Raw genomic sequence first — 12500 nt, forward strand, 5'->3', positions numbered from 1 at the left:
GGCCTCCGGCTGTGTGTGTGTGTGTGTGTGTGTGTGTGTGTGTGTGTGTGTGTGTGTGTGTGTGTGTGTGTGTGTGTGTGTGTGTGTGTGTGTGTGTGTGTGTGTGTGTGTGTGTGTCTTTGTGTTTCCGTGTGCTTTCAAATGACATCATCATGATTCTACTCTAGTTGTGGTTGACCTGATTCTGGCGCCGCTGGACCATAGAAATACAATGTATAGAACAGACTTAAGCCTTTAGTTCAAATACCACACACACACACACACACACACACACACACACACACACACACACACACACACACACACACACACACACACACACAAACACACGGCCGCACACCAAAAAAGGCAGGCAGGCACACGACCATTGACCCTGCTGCGCTTGCCGCTCGGCCTCGTGGGTAACGGGTTTTACTCAGTGGTGAACCCTGACCAACTGTAGGGCCACGATACGTGTGTGTGTGTGTGTGTGTGTGTTCCATCAGGGCTGAGAATTGAGGCGAGAGCTTTTCTCTGTCCTCACAGACCATCCTGTCCACTACCATTAGCATCACAGTTCCTATGGCGACAGCAGGGGTACAAACCCGGTGCATGATTACCCACGATGCTGCAGTGAGGAAAGGCTGTACGGGGGGGGTACAGTCATTCCAGCATTAAAGAGATAGAGGGATTAGAGGGAGATAAAGAGATGGTTGGAGAAAGGAAGATAGAGAGACAGGAAGAGAGACAGGAAGATAGAGAGATAGAGAGACAGGAAGATAGAGAGATAGAGAGGGGAGGAAGAGAGACAGGAAGATAGAGGGGAGAGGAAGAGAGACAGGAAGATAGAGATAGAGAGACAGGAAGAGAGAAAGAATAGGAGATAGGGGGAAGAGAGACAGGAAGATAGGGGAGGAAGAGAGACAGGAAGATAGAGAGATAGAGAGACAGGAAGAGAGAAAGGAAGATAGAGAGATAGAGGGGGAGGAAGAGAGACAGGAAGATAGAGAGATAGAGAGACAGGAAGAGAGAAAGGAAGATAGAGAGATAGAGAGACAGGAAGAGAGAAAGGAAGATAGAGAGATAGAGGGGAGGAAGAGAGACAGGAAGATAGAGAGATAGAGAGGGGAAGGAAGAGAGACAGGAAGATAGAGAGATAGAGAGACAGGAAGAGAGAAAGGAAGATAGAGAGATAGAGAGACAGGAAGAGAGACAGGAAGATAGAGAGATAGAGAGACAGGAAGAGAGACAGGAAGATAGAGAGATAGAGAGACAGGAAGAAGAGACAGGAAGAGAGAAAGGAAGATACAGGAGTGTCTCTGTCCCTTTCTGAAACCCGAGCTATTGTTATTATGGGGTTAACAGAGAGGCTGAGAAACAGAGTTTGATTGGTTAAGAGATGGCTGAGTCATTGATGAATCAGGAAATCAGATTTTACGTGTCCATTTAAATCCTTTGTAAAAAATCCCCTCCACAACGGCCTATCGACGTCAAATATATTAGGCTCGTCAAAGAAATTAACCACGATGCACCATGTTCAGTTTGGCAACAATACCTTAAATAAAAAATAATAATAATGAAACAATTAATTAACCTTTTTTTTACTATTGTAACGCTAATGCTTTAAAAATATATATATATATATAAATAAATACAAATATATATTTTTTATCCTAAACATCATCTGAACCGTAGGACCAACGAAACGTGGACCGTGAACTTAGTTTCAGTAACGGTAAGGGATTGGTTAAAAAGATTTTACGTTTTCCATTTAAACCAATGTAAATCCCCTCCACAACGATCTATCAATGTAAAACATGGTATTGATTGTCTCAACAACAAACAATAAACTCATTTTAACAACTTATTATTGTGTACCTACGCATTCCCCGGACAGTTTATTAGGTACACCGTCCACCGTTCACCACAATTGGATCGCTCCTACAGACAGAGAGTCACGTGGTCGTAGCTTGTTATATAAAGCAGGCAGACAGGCATCGAGGCATTCAGTTACTGTTCCCATTGAACGTTAGAACGGGCAACAACAAAACACGTGACCCAAGGTCCTTTTTTGAGTGTGGTACGACCGTCGATGCCAGGTGCTCCCGGACCCAGTATCTCAGAAACGTCTGTCCTTCCTGGGACTTTTCACACACACGACATCGTCTAGGCTTTTACAACAAACAAAAACAAACAAAAAACAACATCCAGTCAACGGCAGTCCAGCGGGTCCAAAACTCGTTGATGAGAGAGGTAAAACAACAACAACAACAACAACCACAACCACAATAACAACAACAACAACAGTAACAACAACAACAACAACAACAACAACAAAAAACTAAGTGAAAAAAAGTCTCCCAGTGGACACGCGATCACCAACACTGGACAAGAAGCGGAAAAAAACACATCCCGGAATATGACAGCGAAGTTCAGTTTATTCGAGTGGCCTGGTCAGTCCCCCGTCTCCAGTCCCTCGTCCCCAGTCCCCCATCCCCAGTCCCCGTCCCCCAGGACCTCAAACCCAATAAAGCCTCTTTGGGACGAGACGGAACGGGACGTCCTGATCAGCAGCAACTGCGTGACGCCATCGCGTCAACATGGATCAATCAATCAACATCCCTGTTGGTTCCGTGAGAGATAAACACGGTAATGCTTTTACTGTACGTACATAAAGGAAGATAGGTCCTACATGATAGAGCGCTTTGCTTTGTTAATCCAACTGACCTTCTGTCCTTCCTGTCATCCTGTGAACACCGTTCATCGATGCTCGCAGCTATATTTATTTTCTATTCTCTTTGCATTTTTATTTTCCGCTGTATTTCCTAAGTGTAGTTTTGTTCCTGCTGTATTTCCTAAGTGCAATTTTTGTTCCTGCTGTATTTCCTAAGTGCAATTTTTGTTCCTGCTGTATTAGTGTAATTTTGTTCCTGCTGTATTTCCTAAGTGTAATTTTTGTTCCTGCTGTATTTCTAAGTGTAGTTTTTGTTCCTGCTGTATTTCCTAGGTATAGTTTTGTTCCTGCTGTATTAGTGTAGTTTTGTTCCTGCTGTATTAGTGTAATTTTGTTCCTGCTGTATTAGTGTAGTTTTGTTCCTGCTGTATTAGTGTAGTTTTGTTCCTGCTGTATTTCCTAAGTGTAGTTTTGTTCCTGCTGTATTAGTGTAGTTTCGTTCCTGCTGTATTTCCTAAGTGTAGTTTTGTTCCTGCTGTATTTCCTAAGTGTAATTTTATTCCTGCTGTATTTCCTAAGTGTAATTTTGTTCCTGCTGTATTAGTGTAGTTTTATTTCTGCTGTATTAGTGTAATTTTGTTCCTGCTGTATTAGTGTAGTTTTGTTCCTGCTGTATTTCCTAAGTGTAGTTTTGTTCCTGCTGTATTAGTGTAGTTTTGTTCCTGCTGTATTTCCTAAGTGTAGTTTTTGTTCCTGCTGTATTTCCTAAGTGTAGTTTTTGTTCCTGCTGTATTAGTGTAGTTTTGTCCCTGCTCTATTTCCTAAGTGTAGTTTTTGTTCCTGCTGTATTTCCTAAGTGTAGTTTAATTCCTGCTGTATTATACATCTCTCTCTAGCTCTCTTCTCTCTATCTCTGTCGGTCTATTTCTCTCTCAGCAGGCACAACTAAACAACAGGAGGTCTGATGTCTCTGACAGCTACAACAGAGAAGAAGAGAGAGAGAGGGGGAAGAGAGAGAGAGAGAGAGGGGAAGAGGGAGAGAGAGAGAGAGAGAGAGAGAGAGAGAGAGAGAGAGAGAGAGAGAGAGAGAGAGAGAGAGAGAGAGAGAGAGAGAGAGAGAGAGAGAGAGAGAGAGAGAGAGAGAGAGAGAGAGAGAGAGAGAGAGAGGGAGAGAGAGAGGAAGAGAGAGAGAGAGAGAGAGAGAGAGAGAGAGAGAGAGAGAGAGAGAGAGAGAGAGGGGAAGAGCAGAAGACAGGGATAGAGGAAAAGGTCTGGACTCATTAAGGTTCTGTTCTGACACATTCTGCCTTCTGACCTTTTGATGGAACAACAAGGTGGAGCTGAAACACTCTGGAACACCAGTAAACTGCAGTTCACCATCAACACACAACTAACATCAGACACACCATCACTACCATCACCACCACTATCACCATCATCACCACCATCATCACCATCATCACCACTATCACCATCATCACCACTATCACCATCATCACCACTATCACCATCATCACCACTATCACCATCATCACCACTATCACCATCACCACCACTATCACCATCATCACCATCACCATCATCACCATCACCATCATCACCACTATCACCATCATCACCACCATCACTACCATCACCACCACTATCACCATCATCATCACCACCATCATCACCATCATCACCACCATCACCACCATCATCACCATCACCACCACTATCACCATCATCACCACCATCATCACCATCACTACCATCACCACCACTATCACCATCATCACCACCATCATCACCATCACCACCATCACCACCATCATCACCACCATCATCACCATCACCACCATCACTACCATCACCACCATCACCACTATCACCATCATCACCACCATCATCACCATCACCACCACTATCACCATCACCACCATCATCACCATCACCACCACTATCACCATCATCACCACCATCATCACCATCATCACCACTATCACCATCATCACCACCATCATCACCATCACCACCATCATCACCATCACCACCATCACCACCATCACCATCATCATCACCACCATCATCACCACCATCACCATCACCACCATCACCACCACCACCACCACCACCACCACCACCATCATCACCACCATCACCATCATCAACGTTGACCAGCTGAAAGGACAGGAGGGGACAGAGAGAGAGACAGCGGAGACTTACAGCTTTGGGTTTGAATGGCGGTTGCACTTCCTTGTTCTCCAGTTTGTCCCAGTCCATATAGCGGAAGAACCCGTGGTCCCTGATGTCTCGCTCCCCCTCAGGACCACAGCCCAGACGCTTCCCAGGGTGCTTAGTCATCAACTAGAGACAGGGAGGGACGGGGTTAGAGGCTCCGTAGAGACAGGGAGGGGGTTAGAGGCTCCATAGAGACAGGGAGGGGGTTAGAGGCTCCATAGAGACAGGGAGGGGGTTAGAGGCTCCATAGAGACAGGGAGGGGGTTTAGAGGCTCCATAGAGACAGGGAGGGGGGTTAGAGGCTCCATAGAGCGTGGAGGGATGGGGTTAGAGGCTCCATAGAGACAGGGAGGGGTTAGAGGCTCCGTAGAGACAGGGAGGGGGTTAGAGGCTCCATAGAGACAGGGAGGGGGTTAGAGGCTCCATAGAGACAGGGAGGGACGGGGTTAGAGGCTCCATAGAGACAGGGAGGGGGTTAGAGTTTAGAGGTTCCATAGAGACAGGGAGGGGGTTAGAGGCTCCGTAGAGACAGGGGAGGGGGTTAGAGGCTCCATAGAGACAGGGGAGGGGGTTAGAGGCTCCATAGAGACAGGGAGGGGGGTTAGAGGTTGTTGTCTTAGGTCTCTCTTTATGTAGTGTTGTGTTGTGTTTTCTCTCTTGTCGTGAAGTAGGTTTTGAAAGGGAGTTGGACAGATAACCAGATGAACGGATGGACGGATAACACAGTACTTTACATAGAACCAGATGGATAGATAACACAGTACTTTACATAGAACCAGATAACACAGTACTTTACATAGAACCAGATGGACGGATAACACAGTACTTTACATAGAACCAGATGGATAGATAACACAGTACTTTACATAGAACCAGATGGACGGATAACACAGTACTTTACATAGAACCAGATGGATAGATAACACAGTACTTTACATAGAACCAGATAACACAGTACTTTACATAGAACCAGATGGACGGATAACACAGTACTTTACATAGAACCAGATGGATAGATAACACAGTACTTTACATAGAACCAGATGGACGGATAACACAGTACTTTACATAGAACCAGATGGATAGATAACACAGTACTTTACATAGAACCAGATGGACGGATAACACAGTACTTTACATAGAACCAGATGGATAGATAACACAGTACTTTACATAGAACCAGATAACACAGTACTTTACATAGAACCAGATGGACGGATAACACAGTACTTTACATAGAACCAGATGGATAGATAACACAGTACTTTACATAGAACCAGATGGACGGATAACACAGTACTTTACATAGAACCAGATGGATAGATAACACAGTACTTTACATAGAACCAGATGGATAGATAACACAGTACTTTACATAGAACCAGATGGATAGATAACACAGTACTTTACATAGAACCAGATGGATAGATAACACAGTACTTTACATAGAACCAGATGGATAGATAACACAGTACTTTACATAGAACCAGATGGACAAGAGGAGGTGTGTCCTGTAATTTACTGGTGTAAACCCAAATGAACAGGCGGACAGAGAGGGAGATGGGTGGAGGGGGAGAGGGAGATGAGAGGGAGATATGAGGAGAGAGGGAGATATGAGGAGAGAGAGAGGGAGATATGGGGAGAGAGAGAGAGAGGGAGATAGGGGAGAGAGGGAGATATGAGGAGAGAGAGAGGGAGATATGAGGAGAGAGAGAGGGAGATAGGGGGAGAGAGAGAGAGAGGGGGAGAGAGAGAGAGGAGAGATAGGATGAGGGAGAAGGAGATAGGGAGGTAGGAGGAGAGATGGGGGAGAGAGAGGGAGATAGAGGGAGGGGGAGGAAAATAAGGGGAGAGAAAGGGGGAGAGGGAGAGGAGAGGAGGAGAGGAGAGGAGAGGAGGGGAGAGGAGGAGAGGAGAGGAGGAGAGGAGAGGAGAGGAGAGGAGAGGAGAGAGAGGAGAGGAGAGGAGAGGAGAGGAGAGGAGAGGAGAGGAGAGGAGAGGAGAGGAGAGGAGAGGAGAGGGGGGGGAGGAGGGAGGGAGAGGGAGAGGAGAGGAGAGGAGAGAGGAGAGGAGAGGGAGAGAGGAGGAGAGGAGAGGAGGAGAGGAGAGGAGAGGGAGAGGAGAGGGAGAGGAGAGGAGAGGGAGGAGAGAGAGGAGAGGAGAGGGAGAGAGGGAGGAGAGAGGAGGAGAGGAGAGGAGAGGGAGGAGAGAGAGGGAGAGAGAGAGGAGAGAGGAGAGGAGAGGGAGAGGAGGAGAGGAGAGAGGAGAGGGAGGGGAGGGGAGAGGGAGGGAGAAAGAAGATAGCATCACGTCTGGCTGGCGCTAGACCTCTGACCTTTCCTCCCTTAAATGTTCTGAGAGCCCCCACTGGATTACCAATGGAATGACGGCTTCTATTGTATATCGTCTTCCTATTCCCCTGTGACTGATATCTCTGTGTGTGTGTGTGTGTGTGTGTGTGTGTGTGTGTGTGTGTGTGTGTGTGTGTGTGTGTGTGTGATTGCAGTGGGTACTGAAGGGTAACGGTCGAGGACGAGACTGAGGTTTGATAGAGAGGGACGGACTCTGCTGGCTGGATAACTGAGCTGTGTGTGTGTGTGTGTGTGTGTGTGTGTGTGTGTTGTTTGTGGTTTAGAGGATGAATAAACAGGGAATAAGGAAGACAGACAGAGAAAAAGCTCATCTTAAGAACGAACACTGCAGAACGGCAGAGAAGGACAGAAGACATATACTGCATTTCATTATCCCACCTCCTCTCTCCCTCCTTTCCTCCCCTCTCTCCCTCCCCCCTTTCCTCCCCCTCCCCAACCTCCTCCCCCTCCTTTCCTCCCCTCTTTCCCTCCCCCAACCTCCTCTCCTCTTTCCTCCCCTCTCTCCCTCCCCTCCTTTCCTCCCTCTCTCCCTCCCCTCCTTTCCTCCCCTCTCCCTCCCCCTCCTTCCTCCCCCTCCTCTCCACCCTCCTTCCTCCCCCTCTCTCCCTCCTCCTCCTTTCCTCCCCTCTCTCCCTCCCCCTCCTTTCCTCCCTCTCCTCCCCTCCTTTCCTCCCCTCTCTCCCTCCCCTCCTTTCCTCCCTCTCTCCCTCCCCCTCCTTTCCTCCTCTCTCCCTCCCCAACCTCCTCTCCCTCCTTTCCTCCCCTCTCTCCCTCCCCAACCTCCTCTCCCTCCTTTCCTTCCCTCTCTCCCTACCCACCTCCTCCCCCTCTCTCTCTCCCTCCTCCCTCTCTTTCCTCCTCTCTCTCTCCCTCTTTCCTCCTCTCTCTCTCTCTCTCTCTCTCCCCTCTCTCTCCCCCTCCCTTTCTCTCTTTCCTCCTCTCTCTCTCTCTCTCCCCTCTCTTTCCTCCTCTCTCTCTCTCCCCCTCTCTTCCTCCTCTCTCTCTCTCCCCCTCTCTTTCCTCCTCTCTCTCTCTCCCCCTCTCTCTCCTCCCCCCTCTCTCTCCCTCTCTTTCCTCCCCTCTCTCTCTCCCTCTCTTTCCTCCTCTCTCTCTTTCCTCCTCCCCAAATTGCAGTGAAACGGAAGACAAACACACTTTATCAATATATTGTGGTTATTAGGAGGTGCGTTTCTCCTCACCCCTTTGCAGATGGCGACAGCTTCCTTGGACATGGACTTGGGGTAGGAGACGTGATGCTCCATGATGGACTGGAACAACTCATCCCTCATCCTCACCGTCGAAGGGAGGCTAGGACCGAGGGAGGAGGGGAGGACAGAGGGAGGAGGGGAGGACAGAGGGAGGAGGGGAGGACAGAGGGAGGAGGGGAGGACAGAGGGAGGACAGAGGGAGGACAGAGGAAGGAGGAGGACAGAGGGAGGAGGGGAGGACAGAGGGAGGACAGAGGGAGGACAGAGGGAGGAGGGGGGACAGAGGGAGGAGGGAGGAGGGAGGACAGAGGGAGGAGGGGAGGACAGAGGGAGGAGGGGAGGACAGAGGGAGGAGGAGGGGAGGACAGAGGGAGGAGGGGAGGACAGAGGGAGGACAGAGGAGAGGACAGAGGGAGGAGGGAGACAGAGGGAGGAGGGGGAGGAGGGGAGGACAGAGGGAGGAGGGGAGGACAGAGGGAGGAGGGGAGGACAGAGGGGAGGAGGAGGGGAGGACAGAGGGAGGAGGGGAGGACAGAGGGAGGAGGGGAGTACAGAGGAGGAGGGGAGAACAGAGGGAGGAATGGAGGACAGAGGGAGGAGGGGAGGACAGAGGGAGGACAGAGGGAGGAATGGAGGACAGAGGGAGGAGGACAGGACAGAGGGAGGAGGGGAGGACAGAGGGAGGAGGGGAGGACAGAGGGAGGAGAGAGAGGAGGAGAGGATAGGTTAATACCCACAGTAAAATGTTAACATATGCACACACACACACACACACACACACCTACCTGTCCAGCCAGCATCTCATACAGTAGAACTCAAAGGCCCACCAGTCCACTGACTTCCCATAGGGGCTGGTACGCTATGATCTGGAGGAGGAGAGGAGAGGAGGAGAGGAGAGGAGAGAGAGGAGAGAGAGGAGAGGAGAGGAGAGAGAGAGAGAGAGGAGAGGAGAGGAGAGGAGAGGAGAGGAGAGGAAGGGGGAGGGAGGGGAGGGGAGGGGAGAGTACAATATGAAAAAATTCAAATAGAGCAGAATAGATTAGAACAGAATAGAGTAGAATAGAATATAGTAGAATAGAATATAGTAGAATAGAATATAGTAGAATAGAGTAGAACAGATTAGAGTAGAAAGGAGGGGGAGGAGGTTGGGGAGAGAGAGTAGAATAGAATAGAGTAGAATATAGTAGAATAGAGTAGAATATAGAAGAAAAATAATAGAGCAGAATAGATTAGAAGTATATAGAGTATAATAGAATGAGAGTAGAATATAGTAGAATAGAATAGAATATAGAAGTACAGAATAGAGTAGGAACAGAGTAGAGTAGAATATAATATTGTAGAAGAGAATAGAGTAGAACAGAATAGAGTAGAATAGAATATAGAAGAACAGAATATAGTAGAATAGAATATAGTAGAACAGAATATAGTAGAATAGAATATAGTAGAATAGAGTAGAACAGAATATAGTAGAATAGAATAGAGTGAACAGAGTAGAATAGAATATAGTAGAACAGAATAGAGTAGAATAGAGTAGAACAGAAGAGAATAAAGTAGAATAGAGTAGAAATAATAGAGTAGAATAGAATATAGTAGAATAGAACAGAATAGTGTAGAATATAATATAGTAGAATAGAATAGAGTAGAACAGAGTAGAGTAGAATAGAATATAGTAGAACAGAATAGAGGAGAATATAATATAGAAGAACAGAATATAGTAGAATAGAATAGTGTAGAATAGAATATAGTAGAGATAGAATAGAGTAGAATAGAATATAGTAGAATAGAATAGTGTAGAATAGAATATAGTAGAATAGAATAGAGTAGAACAGAGTAGAACAGAATTGAGTAGAATAAAGTAGAATAGAGTAGAAAAATAATAGAGTGGAATAGAATATAGTAGAATAGAACAGAATAGTGTAGAATATAATATAGTAGAATAGAATAGAGAGTAGAACAGAGTAGAGTAGAATAGAATATAGTAGAACAGAATAGAGTAGAATAGAATATAGAAGAACAGAATAGTGTAGAATAGAATATAGTAGAATAGAATAGAGTAGAATAGAATATAGTAGAATAGAACAGAATAGTGTAGAATATAATATAGTAGAATAGAATAGAGTAGAACAGAGTAGAGTAGAATAGAATATAGTAGAACAGAATAGAGTAGAATATAATATAGAAGAACAGAATAGTGTAGAATAGAATATAGTAGAATAGAATAGAGTAGAATAGAATATAGTAGAACAGAATATAGTAGAACAGAATAGAGTAGAATAGAATATAGTAGAACAGAATAGAGTAAAAGAATAGAGTAGAACAGAATAGAATAGAGTAGATTAGAGTAGAACAGAATAGAATAGAGTAGAATAAAATAGAAGCAGAACAGAATATAGTAGAATAGAATATAGTAAAATAGAGTAGAATAGATTAGAGTAGAAAGGGTGAGGAGGTTGGGGAGAGAGAGTAGAATAGAATAGCGTAGAATGGAGTAGAACAGAATAGAGAAGAATAGAGTAGAATAGAGTAGAACAGAATAGAGAAGAATAGAGTAGGATGGAGTAGAATAGAAGAATAGAGAAGAATAGAGTATTGCATAATAGAGTAGAATAGAGTAGAATAGAGTATAGTAGAGCAGAATAGAATAAAGTAGAATAGAGTAAGATAGAGTATAATAGAATAGAACCGAGAATAATATAATTGAGTAGAGCATAATAGGAGTAGAGTAAACAGATAAAGTAGAGTGAGAACAGAGTAGAATATAATAAATTAGAGTAGAATATAGTAGAATATATAATATAATAAAACAGAGTACAATATAATATAGTAGAATATAGTAGAGTAGAATACAGTAGAATACAGTATAGTAAAGTAGAATTTAAATACAATGGATTAGACTACAGCTTTAGAATAAGTCATTATAAAGAGGTGAATTTGTTCTCTCTCTGGTGTTGCTACACGAGCATAGCATGCCGACCGCGCCGCGAGCGTTGAATGTATGTACGCACACACACGATATTCAATCGTTTCATCCTAACTGCTCGCGTGACGTCAACGAGCCTCTGAGTAGCCAGGCGCTAAAATACAACTTGGTTCTGTTTGTGACACTTAGACTGGCGCTGCAAGTCCCGCCTCTCCTCCTCTCCTCATTGGTTTATAGGAGCATATACCACGTGGGTGATTGGAAGACGGACTGAGGTCCGCCGACTCCAGTCCAGTTGGTGGTGGTAGTGCACCTTAAAGTTGGTTAACAACCTGCCATATAAAATCCACAGAAGAAGAATAAAATGTTAAAATAAAGACCGTCTTTAACCTTTATTTAACTAGGGCAAGTCAGTTGAGAACAAAATTCTTATTTTACAATGACGGACTACACCGCAGGCCAAACCCCGGACGACGCTGGGCCGATTGCGCGTACGCACCTATGGGACTCCCAATCCCGGCCGGTTGTGATACAGCCTGGATTCGAACCAGGGTGTCTGTAGTGACGCCTCAAGCACTGAGATGCAGTGACTTCGACCGCTCACGCCACTCAGGAACACAGAAGAAGAAGAAGAAGAAGGAGGAGAGACTAATAGAAACTAACTAGGTTTACCCTTTTATCCACAGAAGAAGAAGGAGGAGAGACTAATAGAAACTAACTAGGTTTACCCTTTTATCCACAGAAGAAGAAGGAGGAGAGATTACTAGAAACTAACTAGGTTTACCCTTTTATCCACAGAAGAAGAAGGAGGAGAGACTAATAGAAACTAACTAGGTTTACCCTTTTATCCACAGAAGAAGAAGGAGGAGAGATTACTAGAAACTAACTAGGTTTACCCTTTTATCCACAGAAGAAGAAGAAGGAGAGATTACTAGAAACTAACTAGGTTTACCCTTTTTATCCACAGAAGAAGAAGGAGAGATTACTAGAAACTAACTAGGTTTACCCTTTTATCCACAGAAGAAGAAGGGAGGAGAGATTACTAGAAACTAACTAGGTTTACCCTTTTATCCACAGAAGAAGAAGGAGGAGAGATTACTAGAAACTAACTAGGTTTACCCTTTTAT

The 12500-nt window shown here is 45.3% G+C and overlaps 1 pseudogene; it reads right to left on the reverse strand.

The window, feature by feature from the left end:
• The window catches only part of LOC123743349 (protein kinase C beta type-like), a 139974-nt pseudogene that overhangs the window by 1476 nt on the left and 125998 nt on the right, over positions 1-12500 (reverse strand).

Source organism: Salmo salar, chromosome ssa06 (genome assembly GCF_905237065.1).
Source record: "Salmo salar chromosome ssa06, Ssal_v3.1, whole genome shotgun sequence".
Lineage (NCBI taxonomy): Eukaryota > Metazoa > Chordata > Actinopteri > Salmoniformes > Salmonidae > Salmo > Salmo salar.